At 43.5% G+C, this 22,927-nt stretch overlaps 1 protein-coding gene across 1 annotated transcript in view; it reads left to right on the top strand.

The window, feature by feature from the left end:
* CDON (cell adhesion associated, oncogene regulated) overlaps positions 1 to 22,927 on the top strand; it is a 454,734-nt gene that overhangs the window by 114,845 nt on the left and 316,962 nt on the right. The window contains exon 2 of the mRNA XM_053691402.1: positions 3,926 to 3,972. The gene's annotated coding sequence lies outside the window, so the exon portion shown is untranslated. The remainder of the gene's footprint in view (positions 1 to 3,925; positions 3,973 to 22,927) is intronic.

Genomic DNA, 22,927 nt, shown 5'->3' with positions numbered 1-22,927 from the left:
TTAATTTGAGCTGTGATTTATGGTTTCATGGGGCTTATTAAGCTTCTGTTTCTGGCGGCCATGTTGCGTGAGCATTTCATTGCACATTACTGACTCATATATACAGGATGACTGGAAGCTAAATACTTTAAATGTTCCTAGCTGTAACTACAAGCCTCCGATATGTAACATTAGGAGTTTGTCACTGCACTCCTTGGTGTCACACTATCATTTCAGGTCTGGGATTTGTGACAAAAGCACACTGTATAGAAGGAGCTTGCTCAGATGTGTAGCTGTCTCTTTGTACAAATTACTGGCGTCTATATGTCAGACAAAGTGTAATATTTATCCTCATCTGGTGGTCTTGGCTGCCGGCCCTTCACAGCAGCATTCCAAGGATAAGCTATCTGCGTTTCTTTAAACTTATATACAATAAGTGTGACATTTAAGGACAATGCTATTGAGCTTTATAGGAAGATTTGGAATGTGTCTGCTCAGCTGTGTATTTGTCACATTAATGATGGATATATCTATTATCCCTTCCAAGACCCAAATAAGGGCACAGACCTGAGTACCTTTTACATATCCCAGGTGCCTCTCAAATCTCCTGTAACAAAGCTCTCTGGTCTGGTGAGATCTCATAGGGGCCCTGATGATCGAAAGTGCCGCAAGGCAGCGAGATATTCAAAATAGATTTGTTGTGATGTCTATAAAGCTGTCAAAATATTCAAAAGGGCCAACAGTACTGTTTAAAAGCAGCATCTGCGAGAGGCATTTTACCATACAGGGAGTGACGATGCTGCTATTGATACTAGCGATATTTTCAAAGCAGCATTGTCACCTACATCAAAGGTGTAATGTAATTGATCTCTTTATACAGTACTGTATGACCGTACAATTTACATGTGTCAGCAGAAAGTCAACCCCAGTTCATACAATATAATAGTGACTTAAAAACATCAATAATACACCTATAGGAGTAAGGGGATTGTGGGTATATGATACATGCATATACATTGTTTACTGTATATGTATAGTGTTAGAATATGTATGTAAACTGTAAGCGTGATTGCACTAATCTTTTGTGTTGTGTATTTCTACTTATTTAGAATGAGTTAAAATTAACACTTTATTTAACATTTATACAAAGACAGACAATTCACTTAAATTGGATCACACTAAAGAAACAGATTATCATCAATTGTTTCTATGTACGAGTCATTGTGAGTAATCCAACAATAATAATAAAACCAAAAGTTTAAAAATGCCTATGCCCTGACAAAGTCACGTACAGTGACGAAACGCGTCGGTGGGCGTGCTCTAGAGCTCTAGCATTGTGAACGAACAGCTACTGATAACTTATGCCTGTTGGTTGCAATATCTGCCGTTTTAATAGTGGATCTGTCTTGTAGCGTTATAGTGCATATGGTTAATAGCCGTACACTACTTATGTGCAAATAGTGCCAATAATATAGAGAATTAGTTCGAACAGTGACGATATGCACTCAGAACTTAATTGAATTTTCTCTAGGCTCAAGGAGCATTATTAGTTTGCTTAGATCTGCCCGTATAATTATAAAGAAATTTGATGTACACTGCAGACCACAGTAATGATTATTAGCGCCACACCGCTGTTATTACCTAATTACTTTTTTTGCACACCAGCATAAGAGTGCGATTCTAATAGACACACTGATACTGTATGAATGCTGTGTTAGCCTACTGATAGGGATTAAGTTAGAAATTGGCTGACTGGGTTAAATCCCAGCAGTACGCAGGTAGGAGGATGCCTTTGAGCGCATAGTCTGTGTGTTTGCGCTTGGTTCTAACTTTAATATCTCCCAGACTACCACATCTAGACTCATTCCATCACAACTTCACTAGTTGTCACTAGAGCACTTAGCCCTTATTTTTAACCTTTTGGTTTTATTATTAATGTTGGATTACTCACAATGACTCGCAAACATTAAAACACGATCGTGCAGCCGTGTTCTCAATATTATGTAAATATGAATACTGAGAATGTGCAATCGTAACATAAGTAAAAATACACTCCTAAGGACACAATAGAGATTAGTACAATCACGCTTACATTTTACATACATATTCTAACACTATACAATACATATACAGTAAACAATGCATATACATGTATCATATACCCACAATCCTCCTCCTCCTATAGGTGTATTAATGATGCGTTTAAGTCACTATTGTATGTATCTGCTGACACATGTAAATTGTATTGTCATACAGTACTGTGTAAAGGGATCATTTACATTACACCTTCAATGTAGTGAGAAGCAATTCTGGGGCATATGCCAGTGAGGGGCAATTCAGGGACATATTCCAATGAGAGGCATGTGTGGGTCATATGCCAGTAAGGGGCAATTCAGGGACATATTCCAGTGAGGGGCATTTTAGGGGCATATGCCAGCGAGGGGCAATTCAAGGACATATTCCAGTGAGTGGCATTTCTGGGGCATATGCCAGTGAGGGGCAATTCAGGGACATATTCCAGTGAGAGGCATTTGTGGGTCATATGCCAGTGAGGGGCAATTCAGGGACATATTCCAGTGAGGGGCATTTCTTGGGCATATGCCATTGAGGGGCAATTCAGGGACATATTCCAGTGAGAGGCATTTGTGGGTCATATGCCAGTGAGGGGCAATTCAGGGACATATTCCAGTGAGGGGCATTTCTTGGGCATATGCCATTGAGGGGCAATTCAGGGACATATTCCAGTGAGGGGCATTTCTGGGGCATATGCCAGCGAGGGGCAATTCATGGACATATTCCAGTGAGGGGCAATTCGGGGACATATGCCAGTGAGAGGCATTTCTGGGGCATATGCCAGTGAGGGACAATTCTGGGGCAAATGACAGTGAGATAAATTTCTGGGGCATATGCCAGTGAGGGGCAATTCAGGGGCATATACCAGTGAGAGGCATTTCTGGGGCATATGCCAGCGAGGGGCAATTCGGGGACATATGCCAGTGAGAGGCATTTCTGGGGCATATGCCAGTAAAGGACAATTCTGGGGCAAATGACAGTGAGATAAATTTCTGGGACATATGCCAGTGAGGGGCAATTCAGGGGCATATACCAGTGAGAGGCATTTCTGGGGCATATGCCAGCGAGGGGCCATTCGGGGACATATGCCAGTGAGAGGCATTTCTGGGGATTATGCCAGTGAGGGACAATTCTGGGGCAAATGACAGTGAGATAAATTTCTGGGGCATATGCCAGTGAGGGGCAATTCAGGGGCATATACCAATGAGAAGGCATTTAGGAGCTGATGTGGGATTCTGGGGCTCAAATAACAAAAATAAATAACAAATAAAAGGCCCAAATGCTTTTTGTAGAAGAATTTATTTGAGAAAAGACTGTATCACTTTCCAGAGCCGCACAATAAACATTCTCTGGTGTCCTGGCTATCTCACTTGCTGTCACTGGTGTGTTGGTTTCACTGGTGAGGACAGAAGATGGCACATAGACCTGGTACCACTACCCCCAATGTCACACACCACAAACCCCCCTCATTAGCCCTCTAACATACCTGCTTCTTATTGATGGATTCGCTCTAAAGTAACATTTACCATATTATTCACAGGGTGTAACAGTAAGTAACATGTGCCTATTTTAACCCTTTGGCTGCAACAGTGTGCTGCAAAATATTCCCTTCTTCTTTGGTAAGCTAAAGGGTTAAGTATGGTTATAGTGCACTTGTGTATAGTAAACCATACAGTGAGTTCTATATGAGGGTAACACACGTTACAGGCTGTATTTGTTTTACACTAAACTTGCCAGTGTTGCAGAATGCCCCTGTCTGTAGCTGGCACTGCCCCCTGCGCAGAGCAATATGTAGAATCACTGTAGCCAGTGGAATTACTCAAGTTCCCAGTTTCTAACTTCATGTTGATATTTTATATGTTTTGTCTTGCAGGAATCTGGCACCCAGACAAGCTGTCTCCAGCGACACAGCAGGCGCAGGTATGTATGCAATAAGCCGCTATATGTGAGTGCTTCTATATGTAGTTATGTGCAATATGGGGACCTAATTTTCTCAGTGTGACATGGGCAGATCCTGTTACGTTTGTGAGATAACTGCTATTCAGCTTACACAGATGTCTGTTTTGGGAATAAAGAATTGTGCTTTATATTAGAAACTTTCCAGTTGAAAAAAAAAGCATCTTGGTTTAGATTTTACTCAGTGTCTGCACTATGCAGTTAACCATGCGGCTGCCAGAGAAGGTTGTTATTTCTGCTAAGTGGTTAAGGCCTAAATCTGATATAAAATCTTTATTGCTATCAGCATGTAAGTTATACAGAGTGACTGTCTGATACCCCATATACACACAGTGACTGTCTGATACCCCATATACACACAGTGACTGTCTGATACCCCATATACACACAGTGACTGTCGGATACCCCATATACACACAGTGACTGTCTGATACCCCATATACACACAGTGACTGTCTGATACCCCATATACACACAGTGACTGTCTGATACCCCATATACACACAGTGATTGTCTGATACCCCATATATACACAGTGACTGTCTGATACCCCATATACACACAGTGACTGTCTGATACCCCATATACACACAGTGACTGTCTGATACCCCATATACACAGTGACTGTCTGATACCCCATATACACAGTGACTGTCTGATACCCCATATACACACAGTGACTGTCTGATACCCCATATACACACAGTGACTGTCTGATACCCCATATACACAGAGTGACTGTCTGATACCCCATATACACACAGTGACTGTCTGATACCCCATATACACACAGTGACTGTCTGATACCCCATATACACACAGTGACTGTCTGATACCCCATATACACACAGTGACTGTCTGATACCCCATATACACACAGTGACTGTCTGATACCCCATATACACACAGTGACTGTCTGATACCCCATATACACACAGTGACTGTCTGATACCCCATATACACAGAGTGACTGTCTGATACCCCATATACACGCAGTGACTGTCTGATACCCCATATACACACAGTGACTGTCTGATACCCCATATACACAGTGACTGTCTGATACCTCATATACACAGAGTGACTGTCTGATACCCCATATACACACAGTGACTGTCTGATACCCCATATACACACAGTGACTGTCTGAAACCCCATATACACACAGTGACTGTCTGAAACCCCATATACACACAGTGACTGTCTGATACCCCATATAAACAGAGTGACTGTCTGATACCCCATATAAACAGAGTGACTGTCTGATACCCCATATACACAGAGTGACTGTCTGATACCCCATATACACAGAGTGACTGTCTGATACCTCATATACACAGAGTGACTGTCTGATACCCCATATACACACAGTGACTGTCTGATACCCCATATACACAGTGACTGTCTGATACCCCATATACACACAGTGACTGTCTGATACCTCATATACACAGAGTGACTGTCTGATACCCCATATACACACAGTGACTGTCTGATACCCCATATACACACAGTGACTGTCTGATACCCCATATACACACAGTGACTATCTGATACCCCATATACACAGTGACTGTCTGATACCTCATATACACAGAGTGACTGTCTGATACCCCATATACACACAGTGACTGTCTGATACCCCATATACACACAGTGACTGTCTGAAACCCCATATACACACAGTGACTGTCTGATACCCCATATAAACAGAGTGACTGTCTGATACCCCATATAAACAGAGTGACTGTCTGATACCCCATTTACACAGAGTGACTGTCTGATACCCCATATACACACAGTGACTGTCTGATACCTCATATACACAGAGTGACTGTCTGATACCCCATATACACACAGTGACTGTCTGATACCCCATATACACACAGTGACTGTCTGATACCCCATATACACACAGTGACTGTCTGATACCCCATATAAACAGAGTGACTGTCTGATACCCCATATACACAGAGTGACTGTCTGATACCCCATATACACACAGTGACTGTCTGATACCTCATATACACAGAGTGACTGTCTGATACCCCATATACACAGTGACTGTCTGATACCCCATATACACACAGTGACTGTCTGATACCCCATATACACACAGTGACTGTCTGATACCCCATATACACACAGTGACTGTCTGATACCCCATATACACACAGTGACTGTCTGATACCTCATATACACAGAGTGACTGTCTGATACCCCATATACACACAGTGACTGTCTGATACCCCATATACACACAGTGACTGTCTGATACCCCATATACACACAGTGACTGTCTGATACCCCATATACACACAGTGACTGTCTGATACCCCATATACACACAGTGACTGTCTGATACCCCATATAAACAGAGTGACTGTCTGATACCCCATATACACAGAGTGACTGTCTGATACCCCATATACACACAGTGACTGTCTGATACCCCATATACACACAGTGACTGTCTGATACCCCATATACACACAGTGACTGTCTGATACGCCATATACACACAGTGACTGTCTGATACGCCAAATACACACAGTGACTGTCTGATACCCCATATACACAGAGTGACTGTCTGATACCCCATATACACACAGTGACTGTCTGATACCTCATATACACACAGTGACTGTCTGATACCTCATATACACAGAGTGACTGTCTGATACCCCATATACACACAGTGACTGTCTGATACCCCATATACACACAGTGACTGTCTGATACCCCATATACACAGTGACTATCTGATAGCTCATATACACAGAGTGACTGTCTGATACCCCATATACACACAGTGACTGTCTGATACCCCATATACACACAGTGACTGTCTGATACCACATATACACAGAGTGACTGTCTGATACCCCATATACACAGAGTGACTGTCTGAAACCCCATATACACACAGTGACTGTCTGATACCCCATATACACACAGTAACTGTCTGATACCCCATATACACAGAGTGACTGTCTGATACCCCATATATACAGAGTGACTGTCTGATACCCCATATACACAGAGTGACTGTCTGATACCCCATATACACACAGTGACTGTCTGATACCTCATATACACACACTGACTGTCTGATACCCCATATACACAGAGTGACTGTCTGATACGCCAAATACATACAGTGACTGTCTGATACCCCATATACACAGAGTCAGGGCCGTCTTTAACACAGGGCAAAAGGGGCAGCTGCCCAGGGCCCAGTTTTTTTGAGGGGCCCAAGAGTCCTAAAAAAAAAATAAAAAAAAATAAAAAATGTATGGTTCATACCATATGATATGGGAAACACACACATTCAGTCCTAATACTGTCACAGTCAAAATACTTAGTGTTTATATATATATATATATATATATATATTTTTTTTTAAACTGTGCCAGACCGTGCTGGTGTCATGTGACATGCCAAGCTATTGCCATGTGCTGTTTTAGATGTGTACTGTGCAGCACTGAATGCAAAGCCCTAACTCGGCATCCAGCCATTCCCACTGCATCAGAAAAGGTCCTACTGGGGTTACCACTGTTACCAGGTCACTGCTCTGGTGGTGGGGATTGTTTCTGGGTAGGGCTGACTGTAGGCGCATGCAGCAGAAAGCTGGAGCGGCAAGGACGTGAGGATTTGAGCATCTGTGCAGCTGCATACACTGTTCTCTTCAGTCTTGAGGCTGTGTGACTCATCTCACACTGTATCCATGCAGCCTTGGACAGACAGCATCCAGTCTGCTGGTCCCCTTAGCCCTGCTCTTTCTGCTGTGGCCCTAAGATCAACTAACTGAAGTTTGTTAGGGGAACAGTGCTTTGTAGAAAGGTGTCAGTGGGAAGAATAAGAGTGCACACACACCCCTCCCCATGCAGCATTGTCTAGTGCAGGGTGAGAGGGAACTTGTTCCTAGCAAATAAGTGACATATACTGCTGTGGCTGATGTATAGTGTCATGCTGATACTTCACACATTAATGTAAATTTTATTTTCATAGTTTTTGTTTTCTCCCTGTCTCAGATTTTACAGCTTCCCATAGTAGTTATGCTGTTCCAGTAAGTAAACTTATATTTGTCTGCACCTCTATGCTTCCTCCTCAGTCTTTACCTTGCTTTGCTCCTGTTGGCTGCCCTAAATCTCTTTAATCTCTAACCTCACACCAGAATCACATTCAAAAGAATATTAAATGAATCCACAGTGGAGGAATTTATATATTTATTTACTTATTAGTACTGCTTAGGTCCAGTTTCACATATTGCAATTTCTTTCATTTTTTAAAAATGATTAGCCCAGCAGTGGATGATCCACTGCTGGGCTAATAATTAAAAAAAAAATTGATTTAGTTGTTTTTTGGGATGTTGGGGTGGAGAGCGAAATTGCATGGGGGGGGGGGGGGGCAAGACATTTTTTGCCCAGGGTCCAGTCAATATTAAAGACGGCCCTGCACAGAGTGACTGTCTGATACCTCATATACACACAGTGACTGTCTGATACGCCATATACACACAGTGACTGTCTGATACCCCATATACACAGAGTGACTGTCTGATACCCCATATACACAGAGTGACTGTCTGATACCCCATATACACACAGTGACTGTCTGATACCTCATATACACAGAGTGACTGTCTGATACCCCATATACACAGTGACTGTCTGATACCCCATATACACACAGTGACTGTCTGATACCCCATATACACACAGTGACTGTCTGATACCCCATATACACACAGTGACTGTCTGATACCCCATATACACACAGTGACTGTCTGATACCTCATATACACAGAGTGACTGTCTGATACCCCATATACACACAGTGACTGTCCGATACCTCATATACACAGAGTGACTGTCCGATACCTCATATACACAGAGTGACTGTCCGATACCTCATATACACAGAGTGACTGTCCGATACACACAGTGACTGTCTGATACCTCATATACACAGAGTGACTATCCGATACACACAGTGACTGTCTGATACCCCATATACACAGTGACTGTCTGATACCTCATATACACAGAGTGACTGTCCGATACCTCATATACACAGAGTGACTGTCCGATACCCCATATACACAGAATGACTGTCCGATACCCCACATACACAGAGTGACTGTCTGATACCCCATATACACAGAGTGACTGTCCGATACCTCATATACACATAGTGACTGTCTGATACCCCATATACACACAGTGACTGTCTGATACGCCAAATACATACAGTGACTGTCTGATACCCCATATACACACAGTGACTGTCTGATACCCCATATACACAGAGTAACTGTCTGATACCCCATATACACAGAGTGACTGTCTGATATGCCACATACACAGGGTGACTGTCTGATACCCCATATACACAGAGTAACTGTCTGATACCCCATATACACAGAGTGACTGTCTGATATGCCACATACACAGGGTGACTGTCTGATACCTCATATACACACTGTGACTGTCTGATACCCCATATACACAGAGTGACTGTCTGATACCTCATATACACAGTGACTGTCTTATACCACATATACACAGTGACTGTCTGATACCCCATATACACAGAGTGACTGTCCAATACCCCATATACACAGAGTGACTGTCTGATACGCCAAATACATACAGTGACAGTCTGATACCCCATATACACAGAGTGACTGTCTGATACACCATATACACACAGTGACTGTCTGATACCCCATATACACAGAGTGACTGTCTGATACACCATATACACAGAGTGACTGTCTGATACACCATATACACAGAGTAACTGTCTGATACCCCATATACACAGAGTGACTGTCTGATACCCCATATACACAGAGTGACTGTCTGATACCCCATATACACAGAGTGACTGTCTGATACACCATATACACAGAGTGACTGTCTGATACACCATATACACAGAGTGACTGTCCGATACCCCATATACACAGAGTGACTGTCCGATACCCCATATAAACAGGTAGAATGAACGTGCCTAGCATAGGATTCTGGGAATCATGTAATAATTAGGGGTACATTTATCATCACTTGAAATGTTTCATTGCACAAGAGGGTTCCCTGCTCCGGGACACAACCAGTGGGGCAGGGAATGTCAATCCCCCAAAACAAGCGAGTCTCGGAGTGATTGATCTCAGCACTTCTGAGGTGGCGCAGAGGGAAAAAGACGCAGTTCTTGCTCACTTATGCAAACCTGCTCCACATAGCCGGATAACTTACCCGTTAGTATTTGTGTAATGGCGCAGGACAGCGGCACGTGAATATGCATGCACTGCAGACAAATTAGTAAATTGCTTTACCAAACCTAGACATGAAATCTAAACTTCTTTCATTATTCAGATAGAACATACAATTAAACAGCTTTCCAATTTACATCTATTTTCAAATTTGCTTCATTTTTTTGTATCCTTTGTTGAAGGAGCAGCAATGCACTACTGGGAGCTAGCTGAACACATCAGGTGAGCCAATAACAAGAGGCATTTATGTGCAGCTATCTCCTAGTAATGCCTTGCTTCTCCTGGGACTAATTGCAAGCTCTTCAGCCCACACTACACTCGGCCCACACTACACTCAGCACACACTACACTCAGCTACTTAGCACACACTATACTCAGTACACACTAGTACACTACACTCAGCTACTCAGCACACACTACACTCAGCACACACTACACTCAGCACACACTACACTCAGCTACTTAGCACACACTACACTCAGTACACACTACACTCAGCTACTCAGCACACACTACACTTAGCTACTCAGCACACACTACACTCAGCACACACTACAATCAGCTACTTAGCACACACTACACTCAGCACACACTACACTCAGCTACTCAGCACACACTACACTCAGCACACACTACACTCAGCACACACTACACTCAGCACACACTACACTCAGCTACTTAGCACACACTACACTCAGTACACACTACACTCAGCTACTCAGCACACACTACACTCAGCTACTCAGCACACACTACACTCAGTACACACTACACTCAGCACACACTACACTCAGCACACACTACGCTCAGCTACTTAGCACACACTACACTCAGTACACACTACACTCAGCTACTTAGCACACACTACACTCAGTACACACTACACTCAGCTACTCAGCACACACTACACTCAGCTACTCAGCACACACTACACTCAGCACACACTACACTCAGCTACTTAGCACACACTACACTCAGTACACACTACACTCAGCTACTCAGCACACACTACACTTAGCTACTCAGCACACACTACACTCAGCACACACTATACTCAGCTACTTAGCACACACTACACTCAGTACACACTACACTCAGCTACTCAGCACACACTACACTCAGCTACTTAGCACACACTACACTCAGTACTCAGCACACACTACACTCAGCTACTCAGCACACACTACACACAGCTACTCAGCACACACTACACTCAGTACACACTACACTCAGCACACACTACACTCAGCACACACTACACTCAGCTACTTAGCACACACTACACTCAGTACACACTACACTCAGCTACTTAGCACACACTACACTCAGTACACACTACACTCAGCTACTCAGCACACACTACACTCAGCACACACTACACTCAGCTACTCAGCACACACTACACTCAGCACACACTACAATCAGCTACTTAGCACACACTACACTCAGCTACTCAGCACACACTACACTCAGCACACACTACACTCAGCACACACTACAATCAGCTACTTAGCACACACTACACTCAGCTACTCAGCACACACTACACTCAGCTACTCAGCACACACTACACTCAGCACACACTACAATCAGCTACTTAGCACACACTACACTCAGCTACTCAGCACACACTACACTCAGCTACTTAGCACACACTACACTCAGCTACTCAGCACACACTACACTCAGCACACACTACAATCAGCTACTTAGCACACACTACACTCAGCTACTCAGCACACACTACACTCAGCACACACTACACTCAGCACACACTACACTCAGCACACACTACACTCAGCACACACTACACTCAGCACACACTACACTCAGCACACACTACACTCAGCACACACTACACTCAGCACACACTACACTCAGCACACACTACACTCAGCACACACTACAATCAGCTACTCAGCACACACTTCTAAAATGTAGGTTTGAAAAATTATTATTTTTAAAGCATGTTTAATAAAAAAAATGATACTTTGTTCCTATGATAGTTATTATTTTGTGAATGTTTTGAATGTGTTAAACACCACATCTAGGTTTATGTTCTTTACATCAAACATATTGTGATTGGTTAACTGAGGACTGCTTTTGTGTATCATGCTAAAATAAAGTGATTTTGTTATACTAAATGCCATCAATGAGTTGTGTAGCAGTGTTTACTGGCTTTAATACCGGACAGTTTTTACCAAGTGGGAAAAGTTATTAACAGACATGTTTAGTATCAACATCATTTAATTGAAAAGTGGCCCAATATGCTGTAGGTCTGACTACATAAGTAAGAGGTGTAATATATGTGACTAATACACAGGCTTGATAGGTGAATAGCCCTGTTGCTCAGAGCTTACAATCTAGTTATGTAGTAAGACTGGAATCTAAGTTAATGGATGTAAACTAAATGCTTTAGTGTCCTGTAAAATATCTGCACATGAAGAGTACAAAACCTCATCCTCACAACAAAACATCCAGTAAATGTTTCTGCACTAAAGTCACAGCAGTCATTGTCTCCAACGTGCTAAATACCCAACAACAATAGCCGGCTCTGTGTGCCGATTCAGTTGGAAGAGAAGCAGAAGACGTGAGTATAATAGGCTATAGTCTCATAATGGACTCAAAATAGCAGTTTCTATTCAAAAGAGCAATAGGCTGTGCTCTTTCTGATAAAAGGTCAAAGAACCTGCCGGGCAGGGTCAGTTTGTGCACATCAGACAGACCTGTGTGATGTGACCTGAGCTCTGCTTGTGTCATTATAGAGACCTTTATTCTCCTAAACTGTATCCATAAGTTTGTCAGAATGCAATTGTAAATGTGATAGGATGTGGGAGATGGTGTTTTACAGAGTGTATTAGTGTCATATCACATACATGTAATAGCAGCAGGCTCTCACCCACATATGTGTAACAGCAGTAAACTCAGACCCACATACGTGTACCGGCAGCAAACTCTCACCCACATACGTGTAACAGCAGCAAGCTCTCATCCACATACATGTAACAGCAGCAAGCTCTCACCCACATACATGTAACAGCAGCAAACTCTCACCCACATACGTGTAACAGCAGCAAGCTCTCACCCACATACGTGTAACAGCAGCAAGCTCTCACCCACATATGTGTAACAGCAGCAAGCTCTCACCCAAATATGTGTAACAGCAGCAAGCTCTCACCCACATACGTGTAACAGCAGCAAGCTCTCACCCACATACGTGTAACAGCAGCAAGCTCTCACCCACATACGTGTAACAGCAGCAAGCTCTCATCCACATACGTGTAACAGCAACAAGCTCTCAATCACATGTGTAACAGCAGCATGCTCTCATCCACATAGGTGTAACAGCAGCAAGCTCTCACCCACTTATGTGTAACAGCAGCAAGCTCTCACCCACATATGTGTTACAGCAGCAAGCTCTCACCCACATACGTGTAACAGCAGCATGCTCTCACCCACATACGTGTAACAGCAGCATGCTCTCACCCACATACGTGTAACAGCAACAAGCTCTCACCCACATACGTGTAACAGCAGCAAGCTCTCACCCACATACGTGTAACAGCAGCAAGCTCTCACCCACATATGTGTTACATCAGCAAGCTCTCACCCACATACGTGTAACAGCAGCAAGCTCTCACCCACATACGTGTTACAGCAGCAAGCTCTCACCCACATACGTGTAACAGCAGCAAGCTCTCACCCATATACGTGTTACAGCAGCAAGCTCTCACCCACATACGTGTTACAGCAGAAAGCTCTCACCCACATACGTGTAACAGCAGCAAGCTCTCACCCACATACGTGTTACAGCAGCAAGCTCTCACCCACATACGTGTAACAGCAGCAAGCTCTCACCCACATACGTGTTACAGCAGCAAGCTCTCACCCACATACGTGTAACAGCAGCAAGCTCTCACCCACATACGTGTAACAGCAGCAAGCTCTCACCCACATACGTGTTACAGCAGCAAGCTCTCACCCACATACGTGTAACAGCAGCAAGCTCTCACCCACATACGGGTACCAGCAGCAAGCTCTCACCCACATACGTGTAACAGCAGCAAGCTCTCACCCAAATACGTGTACCAGCAGCAAGCTCTCACCCACATACGTGTACCAGCAGCAAACTCTTACCGACATACGTGTAACAGCAGCAAGCTCTCACCCACATACGTGTAACAGCAGCAAGCTCTCACCCACATATGTGTAACAGCAGCAAACTCTCACCCATATACATGTAACAGCAGCAGGCTCTCACCCACGTACATGTAACAGCAGCAAGCTCTTACCCACATACATGTAACAGCAGCAAGCTCTCACCCATATAGATGTAACAGCAGCAAACTCTCACCCATATAGATGTAACAGCAGCAAACTCTCACCCATATAGATGTAACAGCAGAAAACTCTCACCCACATACATGTAACAGCAGCAAGCACTCACCCATATAGATGTAACAGCAGCAAACTCTCACCCATATAAATGTAACAGCAGCAAACTCTCACCCACATACATGTAACAGCAGCAAACTCTCACCCACATACATGTAACAGCAGCAAACTCTCACCCACAAGCACTGTAGGGTGAAAAATCAGCATTATGGCTCTTTTTCACTACCGCTGGTATTACGAGTCTTGCAGGTATATCTGTACCGCACACTTTTTTGGCCGTCACGCAACGTAACTACCATGAATTTCAAGAAACTCCAGCCACCAATTTCTTTAAAAGACCTTTATTCTTTTGTCATGGGTCCCATTGATATACAACGTTTCAACGGTACATGACTAAGAGCCTAATGCTGGCTTGAAACGTTGTATATCAATGGGACCCATGAAAAAAGAATAAAGGTCTTTTAAAGAAATTGGTGGCTGGAGTTTCTTGAAATTCATGGACTTTGGTGAGACTTGGCAAGTCTGTTACTCCGTGCCCCATTGAAAGAGGAAAATTGGTGTGCTGTTTTCCATTATTTTGATTCTACGCAACGTAACTACCACAGCTTTCAAAAAGTCCTTTTTCAATGGGACTTCCATAGCACCGGTTTTACGAGTTTGCCTGGGAGGCTAAAAAGTGAGCGGTACAGCCTATAACTACAAGATCCGTACCGTAAACTGAAAGTCAGTAGTTATGGCTTTTATGTTACAGAGCTGTACCATAAAACTCATAACTAAAGTGTTACAAAGAACACTTACACCCATAAACTACCTATTAACCCCTAAACCGAGGCCCTCCCGCATCACAAACACTAAAATAAAATTATTAACCCCTAATCTGCCGCTCCGGACATCGCCGCCACTATAATAAACATATTAACCCCTAAACCGCCGCACTCCCGCATCGCAAACACTAGTTAAATATTATTAACCCCTAATCTGCTGTCCCCAACATCGCCACAACCTACATTACTGTTATTAACCCCTAATCTGCTACCCCTAAGTCTAAAACTAACACCCCTAACTTTAATGTAATTAAAATAAATCTAAATAAAAATTACTATCATTAACTAAATAATTCCTATTTAAAACTAAATACTTACCTATAAAATAAATCTAAGCTTGCTACAATATAACTAATAGTTACATTGTAGCTAGCTTAGGTTTTATTTTTATTTCACAGGCAAGTTTGTATTTATTTTAACTAGGTAGACTAGTTAGTAAATAGTTATTAACTATTTACTAGCTACCTAGTTAAAATAAATACAAACTTACCTGTAAAATAAAACCTAACCTGTCTTACACTAACACCTAACCTTACACTACAATTCAATAAATTACATTAAATACAATTAACTAAATTACAAAAATAAACAAACACTAAATTACGCAAAATAAAAAAGAAATTATCAAATATTTAAACTAATTACACCTAATCTAATAGCCCTATCAAAATAAAAAAGCCCCCCCAAAATAAAAAACCCACTAGCCTAAACTAAACTGCCAATAGCCCTTAAAAGGGCCTTTTGAAGGGAATTGCCCCAAAGAAATCAGCTCTTTTACCTGTAAAAAAAATACAAACAACCCACCAACATTAAAACCCACCACCCACACAACCAAACCCCCCAAATAAAATCCTATCTAAAAAACCTAAGCTCCCCATTGCCCTGAAAAGGGCATTTGGATGGGCATTGACCTTAAAAGGGCATTTTAACTCTTTTTCAGCCCAAACCCTAATCTAAAAATAAAACCCACCCAATAAACCCTTAAAAAAACCTAACACTAACTCCCGAAGATCTACTTACAGTTTTTGAAGACCCGACATCCATCCTCAACGAAGCCGGGAGAAGTCTTCATCCAAGCGGCAAGAAGTCCTCAATGAAGCCGGGAGAAGTCTTCATCTAAGCAAGAAGTGGTCCTCCAGGCGGGCAAAAGTCTTCATCCAGACGGCATCTTCTATCTTCATCCATCCGAAGCGTAGCGGCTCCATCTTCAAGACATCGGGCGCGGAGCATCCTCTTCGTTTGAAGGCTACTGAAGAATGAAGGTTCCTATAAGGGACGTCATCCAAGATGGCGTCCCTTGAATTCCGATTGGCTGATAGAATTCTATCAGCCAATCGGAATTAAAGTTGAAAAAATCCTATTGGTTGATGCAATCAGTCAATAGGATTGAGCTTTAATCCTATTGGCTGATCCAATCAGCCAATAGGATTGAGCTTTCAGTCTATTGGCTGATTGGAACAGCCAATAGATTGCGAGCTCAATCCTATTGGCTGATTGCATAAGCCAATAGAATTTTTTCACCTTTAGTTCCGATTGGCTGATAGAATTCTATCAGCCAATCGGAATTCAAGGGACGCCATCTTGGATGACGTCACTTAAAGGAACCTTCATTCGAGAAGAGCCGTCGGAAGAAGAGGATGCTCTGCGCCGGATGTCTTGAAGATGGAGCCGCTCCGCGCCGGATGGATGAAGATTCTGCCAGCTTGGATGAAGACTTCGGCCCCCTTGGATAAAGACTTCGGCCGGCTTTGCTGAGGATGGATGTCGGGTCTACAAAAACTGTAAGTGGATCTTCGGGGGTTAGTGTTAGGTTTTTTTAAGGGTTTATTGGGTGGGTTTTATTTTTAGCTTAGGGTTTGGGCTGAAAAAGAGCTAAATGCCCTTTTAAGGTTAATGCCCATCCAAATGCCATTTTCAGGGCAATGAGGAACTTAGGTTTTTTGGATAGGTTTTTATTTGGGGGGGTTGGTTCTGTGGGTGGTGGGTTTTACTGTTGGAGGGGTGTTTGTATTTTTTTTACAGGTAAAAGAGCTGATTTCTTTGGGACAATGCCCCGCAAAAGGCCCTTTTAAGGGCTATTGGCTATAGGCTAGGGTTTTTTTATTTGGTGGGGGCTTTTTTATTTTGATAGGGCTATTAGATTAGGTGTAATTAGTTTAAATAGTTGATCACTTCTTTTTTATTTTGTGTAATTTAGTGGGGGTTTTATTTTTGTAATTTAGCTAATTGTATTTAATAAATGTAATTTAATTTCATTGTAGTGTAATGTTAGGTGTTAGTGTAAGACAGGTTAGCTTTTATTTTACAGGTAAATTTGTATTTATTTTAACTAGGTAGCTAGTAAATAGTTAATAACTATTTACTACCTATTCTACCTAGTTAAAATAAATACAAACTTACCTGTGAAATAAAAATAAATCCTAAGATAGCTACAATGTAACTATTAGTTATATTGTAGCTAGCTTAAGGTTTATTTTACAGGTATTTAGTTTTAAATAGGAATTATTTAGTTATTAATAGTAGGTTTTATTTAGATATATTTTAATTACATTAAAGTTAGTGGGGGTTAGGGTTAAGTTAGGGTTAGGGGTTAATAAATGTAGGTAGGTGGCTGCGATGTTAGGGGTGGCAGATTAGGGGTTAATAAATTTATGTAGGTTGCGGCAACATTGGGTGCGGCAGATTAGGGGTTAATAAGTGTAATGTAGGTGGCGGCGATGTTAGGGGCAGCAGATTAGGGGTTAATAAGTGTAGGTAGGTGGCGGCAGTGACGGGGCGGCAGATTAGGGGTTAATAAGTGTAATGTAGGTGTCGCAATGTCGGGGGCGGCAGATTAGGGGTGTTTAGACTCGGGGTTTATGTTAGGGTGTTAGGTGTAAACATAACTTTTCTTTCCCCATAGGAATCAATGGGGTTGCGTTCAGGGGCGAAACTACAGGGGGTGCAGAGGTCGCAGGTGCGACTGGGCCCCTGAGAGTGGGGGCATAGCTTTAAAAAACAAACAAAAAAAAAAAACGTTAACCTACTCACTGATATCATGTGAGTGTGACATGACTACAGAGGTTAGTGTTTTTTAGTGTTTCTGTTTTACCCATTGGTGTTTATGTGTGTGTATGGTGTGTGTGTGTGTGTATGTATGTGACTGTGTGTGTATTTATGCATGTATGTGTGTTTGTGTATGTTTGTGGAACCAGCAAATTACAGGCCTTGTTACTACAGCATGGGGGGGCAGGGGGTAAACAGTGTCACTATACAGTACCACTATATACTGTGGTCACTTTATAAAGTACTGGGCGGGTAGGGTCAGGCCGGCCATCTCACCGGCAGATTACAGACTGTGTCACTAACTTACTATATACAGTACTGGGGGGTTAAATAGTGTCACTATATATATATATATATATATATATATATATATATATATATATACAGTAATAGGGGGTCAGACCATCTCAGAGACTGTGGGCACAGGGTACCTCCTTTTGCAGACATGTAATCTAATTCACATTTTTTTTCTGTGTAATGTAAAAAAAAAAAAAATGATATGTATTAAATTCACCCTTTTTTCGAGGGGGGAGGGGCGGTGGGGGGGGCCCTTCTTAGATTCTTGCACCTGGGCCCTGTGGTTTCTAGTTATGCCTCTGGCTGCGTTACAGTGCTTTACACGCCTTTATTGCAGGTGTTAGGCTTTTTTTAGCCGGCTCTCCCCATTGATGTCTATGGGGAAATCGTGCATGAGCACGTAAAACCAGCTCAAAGCAGCAGGGCTGGTATTGGAGTGCGGTATGGAGCTCAATTTTGCTCAACGATCACTTATTGCCTGCTAACGTCGGGTTTCTGAAAACCTGTAATAGCAGCACTGTAGGGAGGTGAGCGGTGGAAATAACTTGCAAGTTAGTACCAAGCAGCTCTTATCACAATACTCGTAATCTAGCCGATAGACTGCTACATTACACAAGCACTATCATGTTACATACACACAGAGCTAATATAGAAAACTACATTGCACAAGCACTATCATGTTACACACATATAACTAATATAGACTACTACCTTGCACAAGCACTATCATGTTACAGAGAGCTAATATAGACTACTACATTACACAAGCACTATCATGTTACATACATATAACTAATATAGACTACTACATTACACAAGCACTATCATGTTACATACATATAACTAATATAGACTACTACATTACACAAGCACTATCATGTTACACACACTTAACTAATATAGACTACTAATTTGCACAAGCACTATTATGCTATAAACACATAACTAATATAGACTACACAGAGATATTGTACTGCCTGTTACATATAATGTGGGTAACATGTTCTAGCCCTGATATATAGGACAGTTTTGTTACAAATTTAACATTCCTAAATATAAATAACATAGTTTCATGTTTACTGTCAATGTGTAACCTCAGGCCCAATGGGATACTACTGTTATACTATGAGATCTAGTGTGAAATTCATAAAGAATAGCACACACTAGGTCACACACTGTGTAGCACACACCAGGTCACACATTGTGTAGCACACACCAGGTCACACACTATGTAGCACACACCAGGTCACACACTGTGTAGCACACACCAGGTCACACACTATGTAGCACACACCAGGTCATACACTGTATAACACACACTAGGTCACACACTGTGTAGCACACACCAGGTCACACATTGTGTAGCACACACCAGGTCACACACTGTGTAGCACACACCAGGTCACACACTGTGTTACATACACCAGGTCACACATTGTGTAGCACACACCAGGTCACACACTGTGTAGCACACACCAGGTCACACACTGTGTAGCACACACCAGGTCACACACTGTGTAGCACACACCAGGTCACACACTGTGTAGCAAACACCAGGTCACACACTGTGTAGCACACACCAGGTCACACACTGTGTAGCACACACCAGGTCACACACTGTGTAGCACACACCAGGTCACACATTGTGTAGCACACACCAGGTCACACACTGTGTAGCACACACCAGGTCACACACTGTGTAGCACACACCAGGTCACACACTGTGTAGCACACACCAGGTCACACACTGTGTAGCAAACACCAGGTCACACATTGTGTAGCACACACCAGGTCACACACTGTGTAGCACACACCAGGTCACACACTGTGTAGCACACACCAGGTCACACATTGTGTAGCACACACCAGGTCACACACTGTGTAGCACACACCAGGTCACACACTGTGTAGCACACACCAGGTCACACATTGTGTAGCACACACCAGGTCACACACTGTGTAGCACACACCAGGTCACACACTGTGTAGCACACACCAGGTCACACACTGTGTAGCACACACCAGGTCACACACTGTGTAGCAAACACCAGGTCACACATTGTGTAGCACACACCAGGTCACACACTGTGTAGCACACACCAGGTCACACACTGTGTAGCACACACCAGGTCACACATTGTGTAGCACACACCAGGTCACACACTGTGTAGCACACACCAGGTCACACACTGTGTAGCACACACTAGGTCACACACTGTGTAGCACACACTAGGTCACACATTATGCAGCACACACCAGGTCACACATTGTGTAGCATACACCAGGTCACACACAGTGTAGCACACACCAGGTCACACACTGTGTAGCACACACTAGGTCACACATTATGCAGCACACACCAGGCCACACACTGTGTAGCACACACCAGGTCACACATTATGCAGCACACACCAGGCCACACACTGTGTAGCACACACCAGGTCACACACTGTGTAGCACACACTAGGTCACACATTATGCAGCACACACCAGGTCACACATTGTGTAGCATACACCAGGTCACACACAGTGTAGCACACACCAGGTCACACACTGTGTAGCACACACTAGGTCACACACTGTGTAGCACACACTAGGTCACACATTATGCAGCACACACCAGGCCACACACTGTGTAGCACACACCAGGTCACACATTATGCAGCACACACCAGGCCACACACTGTGTAGCACACACCAGGTCACACACTGTGTAGCACACACTAGGTCACACATTATGCAGCACACACCAGGTCACACACTGTGTAGCACACACCAGGTCACACATTATGCAGCACACACCAGGCCACACACTGTGTAGCACACACCAGGTCACACACTGTGTAGCACACACTAGGTCACACATTATGCAGCACACACCAGGTCACACACTGTGTAGCACACACTAGGTCACACATTATGCAGCACACACCAGGTCACACATTATGCAGCACACACCAGGTCACACATTGTGTAGCATACACCAGGTCACACACAGTGTAGCACACACCAGGTCACACACTGTGTAGCACACACTAGGTCACACACTGTGTAGCACACACTAGGTCACACATTATGCAGCACACACCAGGCCACACACTGTGTAGCACACACCAGGTCACACACTGTGTAGCACACACCAGGCCACACACTGTGTAGCACACACCAGGTCACACATTATGCAGCACACACCAGGCCACACACTGTGTAGCACACACCAGGTCACACATTATGCAGCACACACCAGGCCACACACTGTGTAGCACACACCAGGTCACACATTATGCAGCACACACCAGGTCACACACTGTGTAGCACACACCAGGCCACACACTGTGTAGCACACACCAGGTCACACATTATGCAGCACACACCAGGCCACACACTGTGTAGCACACACCAGGTCACACATTATGCAGCACACACCAGGCCACACACTGTGTAGCACACACCAGGTCACACATTATGCAGCACACACCAGGCCACACACTGTGTAGCACACACCAGGTCACACACTGTGTAGCACACACTAGGTCACACATTATGCAGCACACACCAGGTCACACACTGTGTAGCACACACCAGGTCACACATTATGCAGCACACACCCAGGCCACACACCTGTGTAGCACACACCAGGTCACACACTGTGTAGCACACACTAGGTCACACATTCTGCAGCACACACCAGGTCACACATGTGTAGCACACACTAGGTCACACATTATGCAGCACACACCAGGTCACACATTATGCAGCACACACCAGGTCACACATTGTGTAGCATCACCAGGTCACACACAGTGTAGCACACACCAGGTCACACACTGTGTAGCACACACTAGGTCACACACTGTGTAGCACACACTAGGTCACACATTATGCAGCACACACCAGGCCACACACTGTGTAGCACACACCAGGTCACACACTGTGTAGCACACACCAGGCCACACACTGTGTAGCACACACCAGGTCACACACTTATGCAGCACACACCAGGCCACACACTGTGTAGCACACACCAGGTCACACATTATGCAGCACACACCAGGCCACACACTGTGTAGCACACACCAGG

Source organism: Bombina bombina, chromosome 8 (assembly GCF_027579735.1).
Source record: "Bombina bombina isolate aBomBom1 chromosome 8, aBomBom1.pri, whole genome shotgun sequence".
Classification (NCBI taxonomy): domain Eukaryota; kingdom Metazoa; phylum Chordata; class Amphibia; order Anura; family Bombinatoridae; genus Bombina; species Bombina bombina.
Note: the sequence above shows the minus strand (reverse complement) of the source record. Positions and strands in the feature narration are given on the sequence as shown.